This window comes from Aythya ferina (assembly GCF_964211825.1).
Source record: "Aythya ferina genome assembly, chromosome: 36".
NCBI lineage: Eukaryota > Metazoa > Chordata > Aves > Anseriformes > Anatidae > Aythya > Aythya ferina.
In genome coordinates this window covers 296,517-322,673 of record NC_140333.1, presented here as the reverse complement: position 1 = coordinate 322,673, position 26,157 = coordinate 296,517, and the positions used below count along the sequence as shown (strand labels likewise).

The following is a 26,157-nucleotide window of genomic DNA, read 5'->3' as shown; positions in this document are numbered from 1 at the left end:
AGTCCATTGTGGTTAATGCAATGAATTAGCGAGGAAACACGATAAATTCATGTCAACGACTGCAATTAAAGAATTAAACAGACCCAATTAATTAGGACGTGGTAGGGAATGCAATGAAAGAAGTCAACGAGGAAACACGATGAGTTTATGTTGAAGATTGCAACGAAATAATTAAGTGGGCTCAATTAGAGTCATGACGGAGATTAGAATTAAATAAATCAACGAGGAAACACGATAAATTCATGTCAAAGATTGCAATTAAAGAATTAAACACACCCAATTAATTAGGATATGGTAGGGAATGGGGTGAAATAACGAGGGAATATGATGAGTCCTTGTCAAGGCCAGCAATTAAACAACTCAGCGCGCCCAATTAACGCATGGCAGAGAGCGCAATGAAACGAATCAACGCGCTCAACTGCCGGGCGCCAATCAAGGATGGCAATTAAACATCCCGATGCACGCCGCTAACGAGCGTGGCGCGAAACCGGGTCCTGGCCCCTCCCCACGAAACCGACCCCCCCCCGCCTTGGAGCCCGCTCCCCATGCAAATCCCCACTCCCGGCGCCTTCAAATACGCCCGTCAACAGCGTCCCAACAGCACCCAGCACCCCTTCCCTTCCCCACCATGAGTCCTCGGCCTCACGCCTTCGCCCTCCTCCTCCTCCTGGCCGCCGTCCCAGGTAGGACCTGGTCCCGCGGAGGCTGCCGGCGGCCCCGGCTCCCCACGGCCGTGCGGGGGCCCGTGCCGTGCGGCTGAGCCCACCGCTCTCTGTCCTTCCTCCACAGGGCTGCGGGCGGCCGCGACCTTGGATGAGTCCGGAGGGGGCCTCGCGAGTCCCGGGGGGTCCCTGACCCTGGTCTGCAAGGGCTCCGGCTTCACCTTCAGCAGCTATGGCATGGACTGGGTGCGACAGGCACCCGGGAAGGGGCTCGAGTACGTCGCAGCTATTAACAGCGGTGGTAGTAGCACATACTACGCGTCGGCGGTGAAGGGACGCTTCACCATCTCCAGGAACAACGGGCAGAGCACGCTCACCCTGCAGATGAACAGCCTCAAGGCCGAAGACACCGCCACCTACTACTGCGCGAAAGCTGCTCACGGTGGCTCAGAGCCCGTGCACGGCTGTCACAAAACCCAACGCGGCGAGAGCCGCCCAAGCGTGCCCAGAACCTTGCACCATGCCCAAGTCTCATCAACCGTGCCCAAATTTCCTTCACGGTCTTGGTTTGAGGTCGAATTTTCTTGCGGCGAGTTCAGATGTACTGAACCGTGCCCAAATTACCTCATCAGCACTCAACTTTACTGAACCATGCCCAAGTTTCCTCAACAGCACCTAAAATTACTGAATCATGCCCAAGTTTCCTCAACAGAACCAAAAATTATTGAACCATGCCCAAGTTTCCTCAATATCACCCCAAATTTACTGAACCGTGCCCAAATTTCTTCAACAGCACCCAAAATTACTGAACCGTGCCCAAATTTTCTCAACAGAACCCATAATTTACTGAACCGTGCCCGAATTTCCTCAGCAGAACCCAAAATTACTGAATCAAGCCCAAGTTTCCTCAACAGCACCCAAAATTACTGAACTGTGCCCGAGTTTCCTCAGCAGAACCCAAAATTTACTGAACCATGGCCAGGTTTCCTCAGTATCACCCCAAAATTACTGAACTGTGCCCAAATTTCCTCAGCAGAACCCAAAATTTACTGAACCATGGCCAGGTTTCCTCAGTATCACCCCAAAATTACTGAACCGTGCCCAAATTTCTTCAACAGCAACCAAAATTACTGAACCATGCCCAGGTTTCCTCAGTATCACCCCAAATTTACTAAACCGTGCCCAAATTTCCTCAACAGCCCCCAGATTTTCTGCTCTGAGCCTGTGGTCTTGGTCTGAGTCCAAATTTCTCACAATTTGCCCACATTTGATGAACCGAGACCAAATTTCCGGAACCGAACCCACAATCTTGGTCTGGGTTCAAATTTTTTGCAATTCACTCAAATTTACTGAACCGTGCCCAAATTTACTGAACGAAACCCGCAGTCTTGGTCTGAGTTTAAATTTCTCTCAATATGCTCAAATTTACTGAACCGTGCCCAAATTTACTGAACCATACCCAAACTTCCTGAACTGAACCCGCAGTTTTGGTCTGAGTTTAAATTTCTTTCAATATGCTCAAATTTGCTGAACCAGGCCCAAATTTACTGAACTGTGCCCAAAATTCCTGAACCATGACCAGATCTTCTACACCAAATACCCAGTCTTGATATCTACCCAAATATCGACATATTTTGCCTCTTTTGGGTAGTTTTGCCCCAAGGATGGTGATGGTTTGAGATTTAGAGCCATTTCTGCCCCCAAAATGGGAACGTTTTTGCCCTTTTGGCCATTTAGACCTCAAACACAGGCATTTCTCTGCCTTTTATGGGCATTCAGGCTCCAAAAATGGAAGTATTTTCCCATTTATTGCAATTTTTACCCCAAATATAGTGAGTTTTATCTCTTTATTGCCCTATTCTCAGCAGATAGAAGGATGTTTTTTATGATTTTTATGGAGGATGATTTTTGTGATTTTATGGCCATTTTTCCCCAAACGTGGGTATGCACTGCCTCTTTCGGCCAGGTTTGCAGCAAATTTCGGGATATTTTGTCTCCTATTGCCCATTTTACCCCAATATTGGGATGTTTTGCCACGTAGACTGAGTTTTCTCCCAATTTAGCATGCCATCGCCTTTCATGGCCAGTTTTGCCCATAATCTGGTGATTTTTACCTTTTCTGGCCATTTTAGACCCAAACACAGTGATGCTCGGCCCTTTATGGGGATGCTTTGCCCTTTATGACCATCTTCACCCCCAAATGAGGACGTTTTGGAATCTTATTGCAAACTTTTGCCCCAATTTGGAGAACTCTTCACCTTTTGTTCTCATACGAGCAACAAATGTCAAGATGACATTTTTAGAGGAAATCTATTTTTTTCTCCCCATTTGGGGCCCGTTGGGAGGAAGGAAATCAGCTTGAGGCTGCTCAGGCGTGGAGCTTTGTGGCATCGGGGGACGCTTTGGGGGATTTTGGTCCCCTCTGTGTCACCGTGAGTGCTGGTGCTGGTTGGCCTACACGGTGCTACATCCCATGACAAAAACGGTATTTTGCTCTACTTGAGCAAATCTGGGCATTTTTGGACCTCTATGGCCAGTTTTGCCCAAAATATAAGAATTTCCGTGTCCTTTATGGTCATGGTGGCTCAAAATCTGGAGGCGTTTCACCCTTTATGGCCAATTTTGCCCAAAATACAAGAATTTACGTGTCCTTTATGGCCATGGTGGCTCAAAATCTGGAGGCGTTTCACCCTTTATGGCCAATTTTGCCCAAAATACAAGAATTTACGTGTCCTTTATGGCCATGGTGGCTCAAAATCTGGAGGCGTTTCACCCTTTATGGCCAATTTTGCCCCAAAATATAAGAATTTCCATGTCCTTTATGGTCATGGTGGCTCAAAATCTTGGGACATTTCACCCTTTATGGCCAAAATACAAGAATTTTCGTGTCCTTTATGGCCATGGTGGCTCCAAATCTTGGGACATTTCACCCTTTACGGCCAATTTTGCCCAAAATGCAAGAATTTCTGCGTCCTTGATGGGCATAGTGGCTCCAAACCTGGGGACGTTTCATCTGATATGGCCAATTTTGCCCAAAATATAAGAATTTACATGCCTGTGATGGACATGATGATTCCAAATTTGGGGAATTTTCACCCTTTATGGCCAGTTTGGCCCCAACCATGAGCATTTTTCTGCCATTTATGAGTGTTTTGTACCCAAATATTTTGCCCTTGGTGGTCCTTTGGTCAACATCTCTGGAGATGCAATATTTATGGCGATGTTTTTGCTGAAAATAATGGAATATTTTGAACTTTAATGTCGGTTTTGCCGCAAATATGGGATATTTTGGCAATTTTAGGCACTCGAACCCCAAATTACGGTGGTATTTTTCCCCTTTAGGGTCATTTGCTCAAAGAGAATTGGGGTGTTTTGTGTCTTATGGCTAGATTTACCCCAAACAGATGAAAATTTCCCTTCTTCTACCAAATTTCATGCCAAATGTTGTGATATTTTGCCCTATATGGCAAATTTTGCACCGAATGTAGTCATTTCTTAGGATTTTTGTGGCTAGATTTGCCCAAAACATGGGGATAATTTCCTTTTTTTTTTTTTTTTTTTTTTTTCCATCCCAGCACCTCATAGAAATATTTTGTGATTTTTCTTATTTTTGACATGACTTTGTGAATGCTTTTCCTATAACAACCATTTTTTTCTCGAATATTTCTCAAATCTCAAGATATCCAGAGACTTTTGCCCTCTTTAGCCCTTTTTGCTACAAAATGAGGATTTTTTCTCTACCTTTTAAATCAACTTCTGCAGAAAACCCGTGGACGTTTTGCCGTTTGTGGGCATTTTAGCTCTAAATATTGCATGTTTTTTCCTTTTTGGGGCCGTTTGGGACCATTTCAGAGGAAGGAACTGATCTCGCGGCCACTCGGGCGTGCAGCCCTGTGGTTTTTGGGGTCATACCGGGGGATTTTGATCCCTTTTGTGTCACTGTGGGTACTGGTGGTTGGGGTGCTACTATTGCACACAGTGCTTCGTCCCATAACAAAAATGATTCCTGGTGGCCAACGAGCAAATCTGGGGGCCTTTTGCCCTTTTTTGGCCAGTTTTGCCCCAAATACAATTTCCACACCCTTTAAGGGGTAGGTGCCTCGAAATCTGGGGATGTTTCACCCTTTATGCCCAAAATACAAGAATTTTTGTGTCTTTGATGGCCATGGTGGCTCCAAATCTGGGGACGTTTTGCCCTTTATGACCAGTTTTGCCCCAAATATTGGATGCTTTTACACTTCACGGCCTATTTTCCCCCCAAATTTGGGGCTGTGTTGCCTCTCAAGGCCATTTTTACCCCATACACCAGGAACTTTTGAACCTTTATTGCGCTTTTTAGCCAAATATGGAATCGTCTTTGTCTTTCGTGTTCATATTTGCAAAAAAATATGGGGATAATTTTGCCTTTTATTGTCAATTTGCCACCAAATATGTGGATATTTGGCCTTCATGGCCATTTTTTTTGCACTGAATGTGGGGATATTTTATATCTGGGGCAGTAATTGGATGTTTTGCCCTTTATGACCATTTCTGCTTCAAATTAGGACATTTCTTTGCCTTTTATGGTGAATTTTACACCCCTTGGGGTCAAATTGTCCTTTTATGGACATTTTGGCACCTCATATAATCATCCCTTGACTTTTTTTTTTCTGTTTTGCCCCAAATTCATGAATGCTTTACCTTTAATGCATATTTTTTACCTAAATACTGAGTTTTTATGTTCTTTTTGGTCACTATTGCCCCAAACGTTGCGATATTTTGCCCTTTCTGGCCACTCTTTCCCCAAATCAGGGCTGTTTTTTCTCCTTTTTTGGGGCCATTTGGGAGGAAATAACTCAGCCTGCGACCGCTCGGGCGTGGAGCTTCGTGGTTTTGGGGGACATTTTGGGGGATTTTGATGCCCTTTGTGTCACCGTGAGTGCTGGTGCTTGTTGTGGTGATTACACGGTGTTACATCCCATGACAAAAACAATACTCAGCTCTCCTTGAGCAAAATTGGGGATTTTTTGACCCTTATGGCCAATTTTGTCCCAAATACAAGGGTTTCCGTGCTCTTTATGGCCATGGTGGCTCAAAATCTTGGGATTTTTTCCCATTTATTGCCAATTTTGTCCCAAATACAAGGGTTTCTGTGCTCTTTATGGCCATGGTGGCTCAAAATCTTGGGATTTTTTCCCATTTATTGCCAATTTTGTCCCAAATACAAGGGTTTCCGTGCTCTTCATGGCCGTGGTGGCTCAAAATCTTGGGATTTTTCCCATTTATGGCCAATTTTGTCCCAAATACAAGGGTTTCCGTGCTCTTTATGGCCGTGGTGGCTCAAAATCTTGGGATTTTTCCCATTTATGGCCAATTTTGTCCCAAATACAAGGGTTTCGGTGCTCTTTATGGCCATGGTGGCTCAAAATCTTGGGATTTTTTCCCATTTATGGCCAGTTTTGTCCCAAATGCAAATACTTCCATGTCCTCGATGGCCATGGTGGCTCCAAATCTGGGAACATTTCACCTTTTATGACCAGTTTTGCCCCAAATATGGGAGAATTTTTATGTTTTATGGCCAACTTTGTCCCAAATTCGGGCCTTTCTCTTCCTTTTATGGATCTTTTAACATTATATATGATTTTTTTTCACCACTTATGACCATTTTTTCCCCCAAATTGGCATTTCTTCACATTCAGTGGCCAGCGTTGCCCTAAAAATGGACTTTTCACACTTAAATAATTAACTAAATAAGGACCTCCACTCTCTTTTTAACACCCAACACAGGATTTTTTCCCTTTTACTGTCATTTTGCCCCAAATCTGGGGATCTTTTGCTCCTTGTGATCACTCCTTGCCTGTTTATGGCGATATTTTACCTCCTTATCATGAGTTTTAGCAAAATTTGGGACTGCTATGCCCTTTTAGGACCACATTTTTCCCAAATACTGGAAAAATTTTGCACTTTGTGGCTTTATTTTTTCCTACATGTGGGGCTGTCGTTTTTGCTGCAAAAACGGGATATTTTGGGGCACGGGGGATTTTGGTCCCTGCTGTGTCACCGTGGGTGCTGGTGGTGGTTACAGTGCTTATTACACGGTGCTACATCCCATGACAAAAACAGCAATTTTCGCTACTTGAGCAAACCTGGGGCTTTTTTGCCCTTTACGCCCATTTTTACCCCAAATATGAAGACTCCCGTATCCTTTATGGTCATTTTTTCTCTACATATGGGGATATTTTTCCCTTTATGTCCAGTTTTTACCTCATAGTGGGATCACTGTCACTTTTTTTGGCAAGTTTTCCAGCAAATCGTCTGAAGTTCTCCCTCTTCCAGCCCATTTTCCCACAAATATAGTGAAATTTTACATTTTCTGGCCAATTTGGCCCTAATTATTGGGACAGTTTTGCCTTTTATGGCTAGTTTTGCAACACCGTTGGGGAAACTTTTGCCCTTTCCACTTTCTTTACCCCAAATATGACCATGCCTTTTTATGGACAATTTAGCCCTAAATATGGGGGCATTTCGCTCTTTATAGCCATTTTTACCCAAAATACTGACATTTCTTCACATTTTGGGCAAGTTTTCCTCCAGATATGGACATTTCTTTCCCCGTCATGGCCGTTTCTCCAGCAAATACGAGGACGTTTTGCCTCTTTTTGCTGTTTTTTTGCCTCAAATATTTTCCTTTTTTCTGGACATATTTCCTCTACATATTTCGATGGTTTTGCCCTTTATGGCCAGTTTTGCACCAAATATGGGGATGTTTTTCCTTTTAAGTTCATTTTTTCCCCTACTATGGGCACATTTTTGCACTTTAGAGCCATTTTTGCCCATTTCTGCCTCTAAAACACCCATGAACATTGGAGACTTTTATGAGCCGTTTTACCCATTTTTGCCCATTTCAGCTCCCCATGGGCACCACGGGAGGAAGTTTGGGCCAAAAACCATCATTTTTGGCTCTTCTGGGGGGGGATTTTGTTCCACCCTGTGTCACTGTGGGTTATACTGGTTATGCTTGTGGTTACGGTTATTGTGCTTATCACCATGCTACATCCCATGACAAAAAACCATACTCAACATTTTGGGGACATTTCACCCTTTCTGCCCATTTTTCTCCCAATATTCCCATTTCTCTACCTTTTATGCCTCCAAATACTGCTTTTTTTTAACCCCATGTGGCACGTTTTCAACCAAAACACGACAATTCTTACCCCGAATACGACAAAGTTTGCCCCTTTATGGACATTTTCCCCCAAAACATGGAGATATTTCCCTCTTCGTCCCCAATTTTTGCCCCAAATATGGACATTTCTGTGCCACTGTGACTCAAATTTTAAGGATGTTTAATCTTTTAAGCCCATTTTTGCCCCAAATATTGCCATTCCTCAACATTTTGTGGCCAGCTATTCCCGAAATACGTTGATGTCATACCCTCAAAGCCCATTTTTTCCCCCAATTTGGTGTTGACTTGCCTTTTATCACACTTTCTTCCCCAAATATTGGCTTTTTTTTGCTATTTATGTCCATTTTTACCCCAAATATGTTGATTATTTTGCTTTTCGTTCCCATTTTACGTTTTCCAACCATTTCTACCTCACAAGTCAACACTCAAGAAGGAAAACCCAAACTTGATCATCGTAGAAAACACCTAAGAAGACCAAAAAACCCACACATTTTTACCCTATAGGATGCCCCTAGGGGCCCGAATTGGGGTGAAAACGCCCGGAATTGGCGAAAATATACATTTTTGGCTGCAGAAAAGAGGTGGGAGGGGTTTTTGAGTGGCGGGTCGATGACTTTGCCCCGTTGTGGTGCTGCTGGTAGCATTGATCTGTGGGGCCACGGGACCGAGGTCACCGTCTCCTCCGGTAAGTCCTCCGGCCAAAAATCTCGCCACGGCGATTTTGGGCCAATTTTCTTCAATTTTGGGCCGGGTGGGGGGTCCGTGGGGCGGCCGGCCCCCATCTTGGGGGCCGAAACCGGGGCAAAACGGCCGTCGATGGGTGGAAATGTCCGATTTGGGGTCGATTTTGGCAGGGGATTTTCGTCCAGAGGGGGTTTTTAGGGCAGAATTGGGTGAAAATGTCGATTTTTGGGGTTGATTTTGATGGGGGGGGAATTTGGTCGTAGGGAGTTTGGTGTCAGGACCGGGTGAAAATGTCGATTTTCAGGTCTTTTCGGGGGGGAAAAATTATTATGGCGGTGATTTGATGGCAGGGTCATGTCAAAAATATGATTTTAGGGTGTTTTTAGGGAGAAAAATGTTAACTGAAGGCAGTTTGATGTCAGGATTGGGTCAAAAAGACAATTTTCAGGTCTTTTAGAAAAAAAATCAGGCGGAGGTGATTTGTCGGCAGGATTAGGTCAAAAACTCTTTCTCAGCCCTAAAATGTCTATTTTTAGATATTTTTTTTTTGGGGGGGGAGGAGAAAATAGGACGTGTGAGGGCAAAAGGGACCCGAGGGAAGGTTTTGGGGCTTAATTTGGCATTTTTGTTGAGTTGAGTTTAGTGGAGGTTTTGTGTAGAGTGGAAATGTCGATTTTTTTCTCTCCCCAGTTTATATATTTTATATATTTTTTAAATATAATATATTTAATAGATATTTCTATATGTTTATATATAATATATAATATATATAATATATATATTATATATAATATTTATATAATATATAATATATAGATATTTATATTTAAAAATATATATTTTTTTTTCTGGGGGAGAAATTGCTTAGTTTGGGCAAGATGTGGAGAAAAAAAGGACTTTTCAGGCAAAATTATGTCAGAAAATATATTTGGCAGATAAGGCTGAACAGGGGAAGACAGAGGACTTTGAATTTTGCAGTTTTTCAGGTTTTTTTTAGGTTTCGCAGTTGGGGCGTCTCTAGGGAGTTCGTTTTCTTGGTGATTTAGCCCCAAAGTTTGAGTTTCTAAGAAAAAAAAGTAGAGATTTCTATTTAATAGGACAGTTTGATTATTGAGTCTTGGGGTCGAGCCCTAATTGAGGCTTTTTGAGAGCTTTTTGGGCAAAAGGACAGAAAAAAGTCCCTGTTTTTAACGAAAATGGCCAGGGAGGTTAGTTAATTGAAAAAATTATTGTGAACTGACCCAAAATAGTGGGTGAAGATTGGGGCTGAAGGACGACATTTCAGGTAATGTCTTCCTTTTAATTTTGGGCTGGTTTTGGGGTGGTTTGAGTTAAATTTGCCAGGCTGACGTCCCTAAGTCTAGGTCCCCACAAATCTCCTGGATTTTGTGGCTTTTTTCATGGATTTTCCCTGAAATGAGGCATTTTGGGGGCTCTTGGGTGAATTTCAGGGGGTCTTGGTGGCTAAAAATATCTTAATTTTATTGATAATCGCTTTTGAGGCGGTTTTAGGAGTTTTTAGAGTTGTTAAAATTTCACCAGAGTCGAAATCTAATCCCTTTTTTACCCAGAAAAGGTTTAATAGGACATTTTTGGGGCAGTTTTAGAGGAGTTTGATTTGCTTAGGACAAAGACCCACCCAAATAATATTGTATTATAATCCTCATTTTTAATTAATTAATTAGTAGGGACTTTATTAATTGAGACAAAAAACAGGAGTGGCTTGAGGCTGTTAGTTATTTTTTTCTTCCCTTCCAAATTTGGCTATTTAATGATAAATTCTGATTCTATTAAATTTTAAATGAGGCTTAAGCGTTGATTTTTCACCCATTATTGTCAATTTTTGGCATATTTTTGCCTTTATTCGCCAATAATTCCTCAAAACCTCCCCACAAGTCTCATTTTTAATTTAATAATCCAAAAATTAGGGTTTCCGGCATGACAATTTCTAATAGTTTTACGCAGTAGGCAGGCTTGGAATGAGGTATTTTGTGCTTAAATAGTGATTTTTCTGGTGTTTATGGCAAAATAGTGATTTTTAGGCAATTTCTCATTATAGTCTTAGTCGTTCTTTATGAGGGAGGAAAAATTGGTTGAAAAGAGCCAGGAATTGGGTTTTTTAAGAGCAGAGATGAACATTTTTAGAGGGGGAACCCATTTTACTGCATTTCTTAATTAAGCCATAAAAAGATAATTAGACATTTTACCTCTCCGGCTGCAGATACGACAATTTTAGCTAAATTCACTCAATAATTTGTGATGTTTAAGGTTTTTAGGTCAAAAAAGGGGGGAATTTGAGGTTGCAGGTTCAGTTTATTGCTTAAAATTATTTTAAATTGGTAATTATAATAATATTAACGATATATGATATTATATCATAATATAACAAAAATATATACCATATATAACACACATATATAATATATAATATATAATATATAATATATTATATACATAATTTATATAGTATTTATTATATATGTGTTATATATAGTGTATAATAATTATATATAATGATATTATTATAATTATTATCATTTAAAATAATTTTAATTTATTTTAGCCTAAAATCGACTCCAAGAGCTTAATTATTTGCCTGGAGTTGGTGATAAAATATTATTAAAAAGTTGTGTTTTTTTCACCACAAACTTCCAACAATATGGCCCAAAGCTTTAAAAATATAAAGAAATTAAATTAAAAGTCACTTTTTTTTTTTTCCTCTTTTCCACCTAAAATGGCTGATTTCAGCCCAGTTTGGTGGCCGGAAGTTGCAGCTGTGCTTGTTTTTCAGCTGGCTTTATTTTGAGGTTAGAATTGCCTGAAATAGCTCAGTTCTGGTTTCGAAAACAGCAAAAAAAGGGGAAGCGGGGGTTTTTCACCATTTTTGCATGTTAAATACACGAAAAAAAAAAAAAAAAAAAAAAAAAACAAAGAGGAGGCAAATCCTGTCTGAAAAACAGCACCTGGTTTTTGGGGAAAAATAACCCGCTTTGCAGGTGGTAAACAGCAGCTTTGGGCTAAAACCAGAGGGTTTCAGGCAAATTCATTTGGTTCTGGCCGGGTTTCATTTCCCTGAAAATTGAGGAATTTGGCTCGAAAGATGTCGATAATTTCTAAGCCTCGCTACGTACTTTAATGTATAGAAACACCACTCCACCTCGTTTAACGTATATTCTATGTATAACATACCTTGTAATATATTAAATATAGAGAGATAATAGGTAGAATTATTAGATTTAATTATTAGATGAAATATATAGATAGAATTATTAGATTTAATATAAATATTAAGTGTAGCAAGCGTATAATAGAAATTATATCCAATATATACAATATATCCAATATATATAATATATCCAATATATATGTCAGGCTTCTAATATATATATCTAGTAGATATATCTGTAATATTTCATATATATTATATATATATTATAAATATAAATATATATTAGATAAATCTGCTATGTCTAATATCTAATATATTAATATAGTAGGTATATTTATTATATATATCTAATACCTATTGTATATGTTAGATATATAGGTGTCTATATATATTATTATATCTAATATATATCATATATATTAGATATATTTTTGTATATATAAAAAATATACATTTTTTACATAGAAATATAACATAAAATATATGTTTTACGTATATAGTTTGTATATCTAACATATAGGATAGATATTAGGTATATATAACATATATATATAATATATAATCGCTACAGATAATATATAATCGATATTAGATATATGTAACGGATATATCTAATATATAATAACTATAAAATATATAATACATATTTAAAGGATATATCTAAAATATTATATATATATATTATATAATAGATACTAGATATATATAACGGATATATCTAATATATAATATAAATATATAATATCTAATCGATATTAGATATATAACGGATATATCTAATATATAATAGCTAGAGATAATATATATTGGATATAATCAACAGATATATCTACTGCATGTAATATATCTAATATCTAATATGTATACCATGTATTATAACGAATATATAACGCTAATTAATATTTAATGAATGTGTTATACATAGAAGATTTTGGATATATAACAGATATATCGAATATATATATATAATATATATACAATATATAATATATAGGATATATATAATATATATACAATATATAATATATATGATATATATAATATATAATATATAATATATAGTGTGTATATAATATATATAATATATATCATATATTATATATCGAATATATCAAATATATATTATATTTTATAGACCTACTATAGGCTATTTAATGATATATATCACGATACATAAATTAATTAAATTAAATTAATTAGCTGAAGGAAAACCCATATATTTTTACAGAGGTATTTATAAATCTAAGCATTAATTAATTGGCAGTAATTATTTCTATCTTAACGGGATTTTAATCTCTAGAATATTAATTATGCCCTTTAGATTTATAGAAAATTAATTAATTAGCTCTATATTAATAGATAATTAAGATAGAACTTAGACTTTCTCGATCGATAACCTAGACGCCCAAATTTAACCAAATTCACCCGCTTTTAGCTAAAATCAAAAGCCATTCAAGTTTTTTTTTAATTTCAACCTTTCCGGAGGGATTAATTAGCACTAATTACCTTCATTAATTCTCCAATTTTGACATTTAGCCACTGATTCCCCCCCAGCCCTCAAACCACATTAATTTGGGTTCTGCCTGAATTCAGGCTTTTTTAAAGAAATTAGTGCTTGGCACTTAACGAGGATGGTGTGGGGACTTAATGAGCCGGGTTAATTAGGGGCTGCTGGGGACTAATTGCACTAATTGATGGTTGTAATTGGATGAGTTTAATTGCACTGGTTGGCCCAGTATGGACCAGTATCAGGGCTCTAGGTACTGGTGGTACTGAACTGGGTGCACTGGGGCTATAGGGTGCTGGTACTGGACCAGTATGGACCAGTACAGGGGTCCCGGCACCAGTACTGGTGGTACTGGGACCAGTACGGGGGCCCCAGCACCAGTACTAGCAGCACTGGGACCAGTACGGGGGTAGCAGCACCAGTACTAGCAGTACTGGGACCAGTACGGGGGCTCCGGCACCAGTACTGGCAGTACTGGGACCAGTACAGGAGCCCCGGCACCAATACTGCTTGTACTGGGACCAGTACGGGATCGCTGGCGCCTGTACTGGTGCTAATGGGACCAGTATAGGGGCCCCAGCACCAGTACTAGCAGTACGGGGACCAGTACGGGGGCCCCGGCACCAGTACTAGCAGTACTGGGACCAGTACGGGAGCTCCGGCACCAGTACTGCCCATACTGGGACCAGTACAGGTGCCCCGGCACCGGTACTGGTGGTACTGGGACCAGTACAGGGGCTCCAGCACCAGTACTGCCCATACTGGGACCAGTACAGGGCCCCCGGCACCAGTACTGCCCGTACTGGGACCAGTACGGGGGACCCGGCACCCGTACTGCCCATACTGGGACCGGTACGGGGGCCCCAGTACCAGTACTGGCAGTACTGGGACCAGTACAGGTGCCCCGGCACCAGTACTGCTTGTACTGGGACCAGTACGGGGGCCCTGGCACCAGTACTAGCAGTACTGTGACCAGTATGGGAGGTGCGGCACCAGTACTAGCAGTACTGGGACCAGTACGGGAGCTCCGGCACCAGTACTGGCAGCACTGGGACCAGTACGGGGGCTACGGCACCAGTACTAGCAGTACTGGGACCAGTACGGGGTCCCCGGCACCAGTACTGTCCGTACTGGGACCAGTACTGGGTCCCCGGCACCAGTACTGCCCGTACTGGGACCAGTATGGGAGCTCCAGCACCAGTACTGCCCGTACTGGGACCAGTACGGGGGCCCCGGCACCAGTACTGCCTGTACTGGGACCAGTATGGGAGCTCCAGCACCAGTACTGCCCGTACTGGGACCAGTACAGGTGCCCCGGCACTGGTACTGGCAGCACTGGGACCAGTACGGTTGCCCTGGCACCAGTACTGCCCATACTGGGACCAGTATGGGAGCTCCAGCACCAGTACTGCCCGTACTGGGACCAGTATGGGAGCTCCAGCACCAGTACTGCCTGTACTGGGACCAGTATGGGGCCCCTGGCACCAGTACTGCCCGTACTGGGACCAGTACAGGGGCCCCGGCACCAGTACTGGCAGTACTGGGACCAGTATGGGGTCCCTGGCACCCGTACTGCCTGTACTGGGACCAGTACGGGGGCTGCAGCACCAGTACTAGCAGTACTGGGACCAGTATGGGGGTTGCGGCACCAGTACTAGCAGTACTGGGACCAGTACGGGAGCTCCGGCACCAGTACTGGCAGCACTGGGACCAGCACGGGGTCCCCGGCACCAGTACTGACCATACTGGGACCAGTATGGGGGCTGCAGCACCAGTACTGTCCGTACTGGGACCAGTACAGGTGCCCCGGCACCAGTACTAGCAGTACTGGGACCAGTAGGGCGCCCGCGGCACCAGTACTGCCTGTACTGGGACCAGTATGGGGGTTGCGGCACCAGTACTGGCAGCACTGGGACTAGTACGGGGGCTGCGGCACCAGTACTGACCATACTGGGACCAGTACCGGGGCCCCAGCACCAGTACTAGCAGTACTGGGACCAGTACGGGTGCCCGGCACCAGTACTGCCCATACTGGGACCAGTAAGGCGCCTGCGGCACCCGTACTGCCTGTACTGGGACCAGTATGGGAGCTCCGGGACCAGTACTGGCAGCACTGGGACCAGTACGGGGGCTCCAGCACCTGTACTGCTTGTACTGGGACCAGTAAGGGGGCTGCAGCACCAGTACTGCCCGTATTGGGACAAGTATGGGATCGCCGGCGCCTGTACTGGTGGTACTGGAACCAGTACAGGGGATGCGGCACCAGTACTGCCCATACGGGGACCAGTACGGGGCCCCTGGCACCAGTACTGGCAGTACTGGGACCAGTACGGGAGCTCCGGCACCTGTACTGCCCATACTGGGACCAGTAGGGAAGGTGCGGTACCTGTACTGCCTGTACTGGGACCAGTACAGGTGGTACTGGGACCAGTATGGGGCCCCCGGCACCAGTACTGGCAGTACAGGGACCAGTACGGGGCCCCTGGCACCAGTACTGCCCATACTGGGACCAGCAGGGGGGCTCCGGCACCAGTACTGGTCATACTGGGACCAGTACGGGAGCTCCGGCACCTGTACTGGTGGTACTGGGACCAGCAGGGGGCTCCAGCACCAGTACTGCCCGTACTGGGACCAGTAGGGCAGTTCAGGCACCTGTACTGGTGGTACTGGGACCAGTATAGGAGCTCTGGCACCAGTACTGGCCATACTGGGACCAGTACAGGGGCTCTGGCACCAGTACTGGCCATACTGGGACCAGTACGGGAGCTCCGGCACCTGTACTGGTGGTACTGGGACCAGCAGAAGGCTCCAGCACCAGTACAGGCTGTACTGGGACCAGTAGGGGAGTTCAGGCACCTGTACTGGTGGTACTGGGAGCAGTATGGGTGCCCCGGCACCAGTACTGGTCATACTGGGACCAGTACAGGAGCTCCGGCACCAGTACAGACCATACTGGGACCAGTATGGTCTTTCTGGCACCAGTACTGCCCATACTGAGAGCCACTAATACCAGTAAGGACCAGTATGGGGCGCTCTGGTACTGGTGCAGCTGAACCGGGTGTACTGGGGCTATTGGGTGCTGGTACTGGACCAGTAGGACCAGTATGGACCAGTATGGAACAATAAGGGCCAGTAAGGACCAGTATGAACCAGTAAGGACCAGTATGGGGTTCTCTGGTGCTGAACTGGGTGTACTGTGGCTATCGTGTGCTAGTACTTGACCAGTATGAACCAGTAAGGGCCAATAGGGACCAGTATGGACCAGTATGTCCCAGCATGAACCAGTAAGGGCCAATAGGGACCAGTAAAAACCAGTAAGGACCAGTATGTGGGCTGTGGGGCCAAACTGGGTCTACTGAGGCTATGGGGTGCTCATACTGAACCAGTAAGGGCCAGTACAGACCAGTATGGCCCAATACCTCCCAGTATGACCCAATACCTCCCAGTATGACCTCCCAGTACACCCCAATACCTCCCAGTACAGCCCAATACCTCCCAGTACAAATCAATACCTCCTTATATGACCCAATACCTCCCAGTATGACCTCCCAGTACACCCCAATACCTCCCAGTATGCCCCAATACCTCCCAGTACGACCCAATACCTCCTTATATGACCCAATACTTCCCAGTATGACCTCCCAGTATGACCCAAAACCACCCAGTACACCCCAATACCTCCCATTATGACCCAATACCTCCCAGTACAACTCAATACCTCCCAGTACGGCCCAATACCACCCAGTATGACCTCCCAGTATGACCCAATACCTCCCAGTATGGCCCAATACCACCCAGTATAACCTCCCAGTACACCCCAATACCTCCCAATACCCCCCAATACCTCCCAATACCTCCCAATACCCCCCAGTACCCCCCAATACCCCCCAGTACCCCCCAGTACACCCCAGTCTAACCCCCTACTCTCTTCCTCTCCCCCTCCAGCCACCCCCCGCGGTCCCACCCTCTTCCCGCTGCTCTCCTGTGCTTCCTCCTCCTCCTCCTCCCTCTACGCCGTGGGCTGCGTGGCCGTGGGCCACGTCCCCGCCGGGGTCACCTTCTCCTGGACCGACGCCACCAACCGCAGCGTGGCCGCCACCGTCTCCTACCCAGAAGCCCGCGGGGCCGGGGGCAACATGGCCGCCAGCCGCTTGGAGTTGCCCCTGCAGGAGGGGAAGGGGCGCCAGCCCTTCTACTGCCGCGCCACCCACACGCGGGGCAACCCCGTGGTGGCCATCAGTAACCCCGGTGAGTAGTAGGCGGCGGCGTGGGGGGGGGGGGTTGCTCGGGGTTTACTACTCGTTGTATCTTCCTTGTGGGTCTCCTTGTTGGGTCCGCCTTGTTGTATCCTCTTTGTTGGGTCCTCCTCGTTGGGTCCTTCTCATCGGGTCTTCCTCGTTGGGTCCTCCTCGTTGTATCCTACTCGTTGTGTCCTCCTTGTTGTATCCTACTCATTGGGTCCTCCTCGTTGGGTCCTCTTTGTTGGGTCCTCCTCATTGGGTCCTCCTTGTTGTATCCTCCTTGTTGTATCCTACTCGATAGGTCCTTCTCATTGGGTCTTCCTTCTTGGGTCCTCCTTGTTGTATCCTACTCGTTGGGTCCTCCTTGTTGTATCCTACTTGTTGGGTCCTCCGCGTAGTGTCCTCCTCGTTGTATCTCCCTTGTTTTATCCTCCTTGTTGTATCCTACCCGTTGGGTCCTTCTCATTGGGTCTTCCTCATTGTATCCTCCTCATTGGGTCCTCCTTGTTGTATCCTACTTGTTGGTGGCCTCCTCGTTGGGTCTTCCTCGTTGGGTCCTCTTCGTTGTATCCTCCTTGTTGTATCATCCTTGTTGTATCCTCCTTGTTGGTGGCCTCCTCGTTGGGTCCTCCTCGTTGTATTCTCCTCGTTGTGTCCTCCTCGTTGGGTCCTCCTTGTTGTATCCTACTCATTGGGTCCTCCTCGTTGGGTCCTCCTCGTTGGGTCCTCCTCTTTGGAGACTTCTTGTTGTATCTTCCTCGTTGGGTCCTCCTTGTTGTATCCTACTCGTTGGGTCCTCCTTGTTGGTGTCCTCCTTGTTGTATCTTCCTTTTTGGTCCTTTTTGGTCCTTTTTTGTCCTTTTTTTGTCCTTTTTTTGTCCTTTTTTGTCCTTCTTGGTCCTTTTTGGTCCTTCTTGGTCCTCCATCTTCTCCTGAACCTCCTCTTGGTCCTTCTCCACCTCCTGAGTCTCCATTTTTGTCCATTATTGTCCTTTTTTGTCCATTTTTGTCCTTTTTTTGTCCTTCTTGGTCCTTCTTGGTCCTTTTTTGTCCTTCTTGGTCCTTTTTGATCTTTTTTGGTCCTTTTTGTCCTTTTTTTGTCCTTCTTGGTCCTTCTTGGTCCTTCTTGGTCCTTCTTGGTCCATTTTTGTCCATTTTTGTCCTTCTTGGTCATTTTTTGTCCTTTTTTGTCCTTTTTTGTCCTTTTTTTTTTGTCCTTCTTTGTCCTTCTTTGTCCTTCTTTGTCCTTCTTTGTCCTTCTTGATCCTTCTTGGTCCTTCTTGCTCCTCCATCTTCTCCTGAACCTCCTCTTGATCCTTTTTTGTCCTTTTTTTGTCCTTTTTTATCCTTTTTTTTTGTCTTTTTTTGTCCTTCTTGGTCCATTTTTGTCCCATTTTGTCCCATTTTGTCCATTTTGTCCATTTTCTCCATTTTTCTCCATTTTCTCCTTTTTTCTCCCTTTTTCTCCCTTTTTCTCCTTTTTTCTCCCATTTTCTCCCTTTTTCTCCCTTTTTCTCCCCTTTTCTCCCTTTTCTCCCTTTTTCTCCATTTTCTCCCTTTTTCTCCTTTTCCTCCCTCTTCCTCCCTTTTCCTCCCTCTTTCTCCTCCACCACCCCCCTAACCCTCTCCCACCCCACCCCTAGGCACCCCACCCCACCCCACCACCCCGCTCCTCTCCATCCACCCCCCGTCCCGCGAGGACTTCGAGGGCCCCTACAGGAACTCCAGCCTCCTCTGCCGCGTCCGCGGGCCCCGCGGCCTCACCCCCGTCTCCTGGCTCAAGAACGGCTCCCCCGTCACCGCCGGCGCCGTCACCACCGGCGCCAGGACCGACGGCACCGGCGCCTACGTCACCGACAGCTGGCTGAGCGTCACCGAGGCCGAGTGGGACGCCGGCACCGTCTACACCTGCCAGGCCGACGGGGAGATGAGGAACAGCAGCAAGTCGCTGGAGTGCGGACGTAAGTGGCGACCTCGCCTTTGTTTTTCGGGGGAAAAATGACATAAATCCAAATTTTGGTTCCACCAAACCCAGCCCTGAAACTTAGATAAGTCAGAAGTTATACCCTCGCCTTTATTTTTGGGGAGGAACCAGGCAAAACCCAAATTTTGGTTCCACCAAACCCAGCTCTGAATCTTAGATAAGACAGAAGTTACACCATCACCTTTCTTTTGGGGTAAAACTAGGCAAAATCCAAAATTTTGGTTCCACCAAACCCAGCCCTGAACCTTAGATAAGTCAGAAGTTATACCCTCACCTTTCTTTTGGGGTAAAACTAGGCAAAATCCCAAATTTTGGTTCCACCAAACCCAACCCTGAACCTTAGATAAGACAGAAGTCATGCCCTCACCCTTATTTTTGGGGAAGAAACAAGAAAAATCCAAATTTTGGTTCCACCAAACCCAACCCTGAACCTTAAATAAGTCAGAAGTTATGCCCTCCCACTTCTTTTGGGGTAAAACTAGGCAAAATCCCAAATTTGGTTCCACCAAACCCATCCCTGAACCCTAGATAAGGTAGAAATGGTGCCGTCACCCTTATTTTTTGGGAAAAAAACAGGGAAAATCCCAACTTTGGTGCCACCAAACCCATCCCTGAACCTTAAATATGGTATAAGCGATATTTTCACCCTTATTTTTTGGGAAGAAACAGGCAAAATCCCAACTTTGGTGCCACCAAACCCATCCCTGAACCCTAGATAAGGTAGAAATGGTGCCGTCACCCTTATTTTTTGGGAAAAAAACAGCCAAAATCCCAACTTTAGTACCTCCAACCAATTTTCCTTGTCCTTTGGGCACACCTGCTTAATTTTTTTTGGGGGAAAAAACCCAACTAAACCCCAACTTCCCCCCCCCCCCTCGCCCACCTCTTCCAGTGGACAAACCCGAGAGCAGCGACATCGCGGTGCGCGTCCTGCCCCCGTCCTTCGTGGACATCTTCAACGAGAGGGTGGCCAAGCTGACCTGCAAGGTGAGCAACCTGCCCACGGTGGAGGGCTTGGTCATCTCCTGGTTGAAGGAGGACGGGCAGAAACTGGAGACCAAGACCATGCCCCGCGTCCTCCAAGCCAACAGCCTCTACGGGGTGGAAGGGGTGGCCAGCGTCTGCGCCGACGAGTGGAACAAGGAGGAGGTCTACACCTGCAAGGTCAGCCACCCCGAGCTGCTCTTCCCCGTCGAGGAGAAGCTGCAGAAGGCCACCGGTGAGTCCCCTCGCCAAATCGGGGGGGAAAAGTTGAAAATGGAGACTCCCTTCCTCTATTTCGTGAGGTTATTGCACCAAAAATGGAGAGCGCGACCAATTGCTCGCAGCTCTCTTCCCAATTTATTGGGTTATTGCACCAAAAAAAAAGGGAAATGAGAATGCGATCACATCACCCGTTGATTTTTTTTTGCTGGTTTTGGGGGAAAAAGGTGGTGTTGGCGTTGCTGATGCTGTTTTTTTTTTCCCAATGTATGCAAAAAAATAAAAAAGGTGGTGTGATTGCATCGCGGGTTTGCGTAGGGAAAGAGCGTTGCGAAATTGTTGAGGGTTTGGGGAAAAAAAGTAGGGGAAAAGTGCTGCAGTTGCGTCACGGATTTGAGGAGGAAAGAAAAGTGCGGTGTGATTTCATCGCGAATTCGCAAAAAGAAAGGAAAGGCATTGGAATTGCGTCGCAAATTTGGAAAAAGAAAGAAAAAGCGTTGAAATTGTATCACAAATTTAGAAAAAGAAAGAAAAGGCATTGAAATTGTATCACAAATTTAGAAAAAGAAAGAAAAGGCATTGAAATTGTATTGCAATATTGAAAAAAAAAAAGAAAAGGCATTGAAATTATATCACAAATTTGGAAAAATGAAGAAAAGGTGTTGCAATAGCATCATAAATTTGGAAAAAAAAAAACAAATAAAACGTGTTTCAATTACATCACAAATTAGTAAAACTAAAGAAAAATCAATGTAATTGCATTGCAAATTTGGAAAATGAAAGAAAAAGCATTGCAATCGCATCTCAAATTTGGAAAAGGAAATAAAAGCTGTTGCAATTCCATCACAAATTAGTAAAAAGCAAAGAAAAATCAATGCAATTACATCACAAATTTGGAAAAATGAAGAAAAGGTGTTGCAATTCCATCACAAATTAGTAAAAAGCAAAGAAAAATCAATGCAATTACATCACAAATTTGGAAAAATGAAGAAAAGGTGTTGCAATTCCATCACAAATTAGTAAAAAGCAAAGAAAAATCAATGTAATCACATCGCAAATTTGGAAAAATGAGGAAAAGGCGTTGCAATCGCATCTCCAATTTGGAAACAGAACTAAAAGGCGTTGCAACCGCATCTCCAATTTGCAAAAACGAAGAAAAGGGCATAGAAATTGCACCACAAATTTAGAAAAAACGTAGAAAGGGCTTTGCCATCCCACCGCAGATTGGGAAAAATAAATTAAAATAAATTGAACAAAGAGCGCTCCAACCTCAACCCACCGCCCTTCTCCCTTCCTTGCAGAGCGCGACGCCAAGCCCCCCACCCTCTACGTCTTCCCCCCTCCTCCGGAGCAGCTCAACGCCCACGAGACCGCCACCGTCACCTGCTTGGCCAAGGGTTTCAACCCCCCGGACCTCTTCATCCGTTGGCTCCGCAACGGCGAGCCCTTGCCGGCCTCCAGCTACGTCACCATGCCCCCCGTCGCCGAATCGCAACTGGCGCGCTCTTACTTCACCTACAGCGCCTTGAGCGTGGCCACCGAGGACTGGGGGGCCGGCAACGTCTTCACCTGCCTGGTCGGCCACGAGAGGTTGCCCTTGCAGGTGGCCCAGAAGTCGGTGGACAAGTCCTCGGGTAAACCCACCTCGGTCAACGTCTCCCTGGTGCTCTCCGACACCGCCAGCTCCTGCTATTAAATCATTAAATCATATTAAATCATCCCCATCCTCCTCCTCCTCTTCCTCCTCCTTCCGTCGGTTTCACCTCAACGCGTTCAAGACGCCCCCCAAAAATTAGCTGTTTCGGTGCAAAATGTGTTCAACTCCTCCTCTCCCCCCCAAAAAATGATATTTTTGCAATGCAGAACGTCTCCTCCTACCCCCTATAATCCATTATTATTTTTTTTCAACATGGGATGTTATAATCCCCCTAAAAAAAATTAATTTTTCAGTGTGGATCTTCTCAAAACCTCCATCAAAATCCGTTTTTTTTCAACACCAAACGTGCCCGATTCTCCCCCAAATTTGCTTTTTGCGAAGCGTATCAAAACATCCATCAAAACTCTTTTCCGCCACACAAAACGCCTTCAACCGCCCCCAAAATTCGTTTTTTTTTTTTTTTTCAACATTGGGATGTGTTGAGATCCCCCCCCAGATTTCATTCTGCAGTGTGAAATGCAGTAAATTCTCCAAAAGTTTGCTTTTACAATGCAAAATGTGTTAAAACACCCATTAAATGTATTTTTTTTGCAATCAGGAACACGTTCAAGTCTCCCCAAAATTCATTTTGCGGTGCCAAATGTGTCAAAACATCCCCGAAAACGTGTTTCTGCAATGCAAAATGTGTTGAATTCCCCAAAAAAGCTGTTTTTTGCCATGCAAAATTTCATAAAGTCCCCTAAAAACGTGCTTTTGTGCTGGGAAAAGTGGTAAAATACCCACCAAAACGTCTTTTTGCGATGTTAAATGGGTTAAAGTCCCCTCAAAGTTGGGTTTTGCAGGGGGAAAAGTGTCCAAATTCCACCAAAATGTGATTCTGCAGGGCAAAAATCCCCTCAAAATGTTTTTGCAATGTCAAAAAAAAATGTTTCTGCAATGCAAAATGTTTAAAATTCCCCCAAAAAATGTTTCTGCAGTGCAAAAAAAAAAATATGAATTGTTTCTTTGATGCAAAATGTACCCCAAATCCCCCCAAAAAAACTCTGTTTCTGCAACCCAAAACTTGTCAACCTCCCCCCCCTTCGGGATTTGTATCCGCGATTTGTACCCCCCCTCCCCTCTCCCCGAGGGAGAACCGACGGAAATAAAGCAAAACGATGGATTTTTGTTGAAAAACTGACCAAAAGCTCAATTTTTGTCCGGGCTGGGCGGGGCGGGGGGCGCGCGGCGGTGCAGGCGGCGGCTGCGTGCATCGCGGGCACTGCAAATCCTTTACTTCATCCTCTTTGGATCATGTTTTTTTTGTAAATCTTTCATCTTGGTCATTTCAAATCCTTGACTCTTGGTCTTTGCGTCTTGGTCTTTGTAAATCCTTCGTTTTGTCTTCTTTGGGTCATGTTTTTGTTTTTTTTTGTAAATCTTTGCGTCTTGGTCATTTCAAATCCTTGACTCTTGGTCTTTGCGTCTTGGTCTTTCTAAATCCTTCGTTTTGTCCTCTTTGGATCATATTTTTTGGAAATCTTTGCATCTTGGTCATTTCAAATCCTTGACTCTTGGTCTTTGTATCTTGGTTTTTGTAAATCTTTCCCTTCGTCCTCGTTGTATCTTGGTCTTTGCGTCTTGGTCTTTCTAAATCCTTCGTTTCATCCTCTTTGGATCATGTTTTTTTTGTAAATCTTTGCATCTTGGTCATTTCATATCCTTGACTCTTGGTCTTTGCGTCTTGGTCTTTGTAAATCCTTCGTTTCGTCCTCTTTGGATCATGTTTTTTGGAAATCTTTGTGTCGTGGTCTTTGTGTCTTGGTCTTTGCATCATGATCTTTGCAAATCCTTTGCTTTTTGCTCTTTGCAAATCCTTTTTTTATATTTTTTTTCGTGCTTTTTGCATCACGATCTTTGCATCATGCTCTCTGCAGACCCTTTGCTTCTCTTGCTTCGTGCTCTTCATCCCTTTGTGTCCTCCTCATCCTCATGTCCTCCTCCTCCTCGTGTCCTCTTCCTCCTCATGTCCTCCTCATCCTCGTGTCCTCTTCATCGTCCCTTGTCCTCATTTTCTTGTGCCTTCCTCATCCTCATGCCCTCCTCATCCTCCTGTCCTCCTCCTCTTCATATCTTCCTCCTCCTCCTGTCCTCCTCCTCCTCACGTCCTCCTCATCCTCACGTCCTCCTCATCCTCACGTCCTCCTCATCCTCACGTCCTCATCATCCTCACCTCCTCCTCATCCTCACATCCTCCTCATCCTCATGTCCTCCTCCTCCTCATGTCTTCCTCCTCTTGTCCTCCTCATCTTCCTCATCCTCACGTCCTCCTCACGTCCTCACCTTGCACCACCCTCAGCCTCGCTTCCCCTTCTGCAACTTGCCCGAGATTCCGGCCCTTTTTTCCCCCTAAAATCCCACAAAATCAGTTAATCCACCTCCCCCAGCAGACCTTTCGCTTATTTTGGGGGAGAAAAACGCATAATTGGCTTTTTTTTTTGGAGGTCAGACACATGCTGCAGCGACTGACTGCAAAAAAAAGGGGGGTGGCCTGCGTAAGGGAAACAAACTCAGTGGGGGGGGATTCCCAAAACCCAGCATTTTGGGTCTAAAAACACCAATTTAGGTAAAAACATAAATAATCAGCGAGGAACAGGGCCACCCTGTGACGCACAACCCGGAAAAATCGGGGCGCGCAAGGGATTGGCGTGGCCCCGCCCACTTTTGGGGCGAAATCTTCCATTTTGGGGGCCCCCGCGTCTCGTTATTTTGAGCCCAAATGTACATTTTTGAGGATTTTGGGGGGAGGTTATTTTCGGCCAGGCTTGCTCAGCACCCCGCGTTTCCCAGCCCGCGGATGCCGCGCCGCCGCGTTCACCGCTCGCAGCCCCCCGAAACCCCAGGGATTTTCCACCCCTGCTGACAGCCGGACCTAAAATCACTCAAAATTGACCCAAAACCAGCCCCTTTTTATTTTTTTTAATATTTTTGTGCCCCGTGGCGACGGCGCTAACTCGCTCTCGCCTCTTCTCCCAAGCCTTCCTGGACGCCTACACGGAGGTGGAAGAGGACGACGACCTCAACAACCTGTGGACGACGGCCTCGACCTTCATCGTCCTCTTCATCCTCAGCCTCTTCTACAGCGCCACCGTCACCTTGATCAAGGTAGGGATTTTGGGGCGAAAACGCCCCAAAATGGGGCTGGTTGGGTGGCCACTGGGAGACGAGGGACGTGGGGATGGGATCCACCATGTCCAAGAGCCGTTGAGTTGCAATAGAGCAAACCCAACATCTCTCACGCTGATATATTCACTTTCCCCCCAAATTTTGCTAAAATCTCAATATTTTACCCCATTTCTAGACTTTTTCGCATCAATCCCATCTCCTAACGACTTTTATTTACACAGAATTGGGTTAAAAGATGAGGAATTGGATCCACCACGTGCAACAAGATGTTGAGTTGCCAAGGTGCAACCTCCTATCACCTCTCACACTCATAATTTCACCTTTTTCCCCCAAAATGTTGCTAAAATCTCCTTTTTTTACCCCATTTCAAGACTTTTTAGCATCAATCCCATCTCCTAACGACTTTTATTTACTCAGAATTGGGTTAAAAGATGACAAATTGGATCCACCACATGCAACAAGCCATTAAATTGCAACAACGCAACCTCCTATCTCTTCCTCGCACTCAGAAATTTATTTTTTCCCCCAAATTTTGCAAAAATATGAAATTTTAATTAACCAAAACCCTCGTTTTCCCCATCACCAGGTGAAATAACCCGGCTCCTGTCGGATTTTGCTGCCCACCGTCGCCGGACGCCTCCTCCACATGGTGCAACCCCCTCCCTTTCCCTTTTCCTTGTAAATAGTCGTCGTGAAAATAAACATTTTTTTTTCTCTGGA

At 44.8% G+C, this 26,157-nt stretch overlaps 2 long non-coding RNA genes and 1 gene segment (V, D, J or C); 1 reads left to right on the top strand and 2 right to left on the bottom strand.

Moving 5' to 3' along the window:
• Positions 1–964: 964 nt before the first annotated feature.
• Positions 965–8,513, bottom strand: LOC311426031. The gene is made up of 2 exons (XR_014686495.1): positions 8,442–8,513; positions 965–1,108 (listed from the first exon to the last, which is right to left on the bottom strand). It is a non-coding gene; the product is annotated as an uncharacterized lncRNA (long non-coding RNA).
• On the top strand, positions 8,357–26,157 carry LOC311426019 (Ig mu chain C region-like). The segment is given in 7 exons: positions 8,357–8,512; positions 17,133–17,435; positions 19,072–19,389; positions 20,305–20,631; positions 21,917–22,249; positions 25,289–25,416; positions 26,024–26,157.
• On the bottom strand, positions 19,437–20,290 carry LOC311426028. Its single transcript, XR_014686491.1, has 2 exons — positions 19,936–20,290; positions 19,437–19,843 (listed from the first exon to the last, which is right to left on the bottom strand). It is a non-coding gene; the product is annotated as an uncharacterized lncRNA (long non-coding RNA).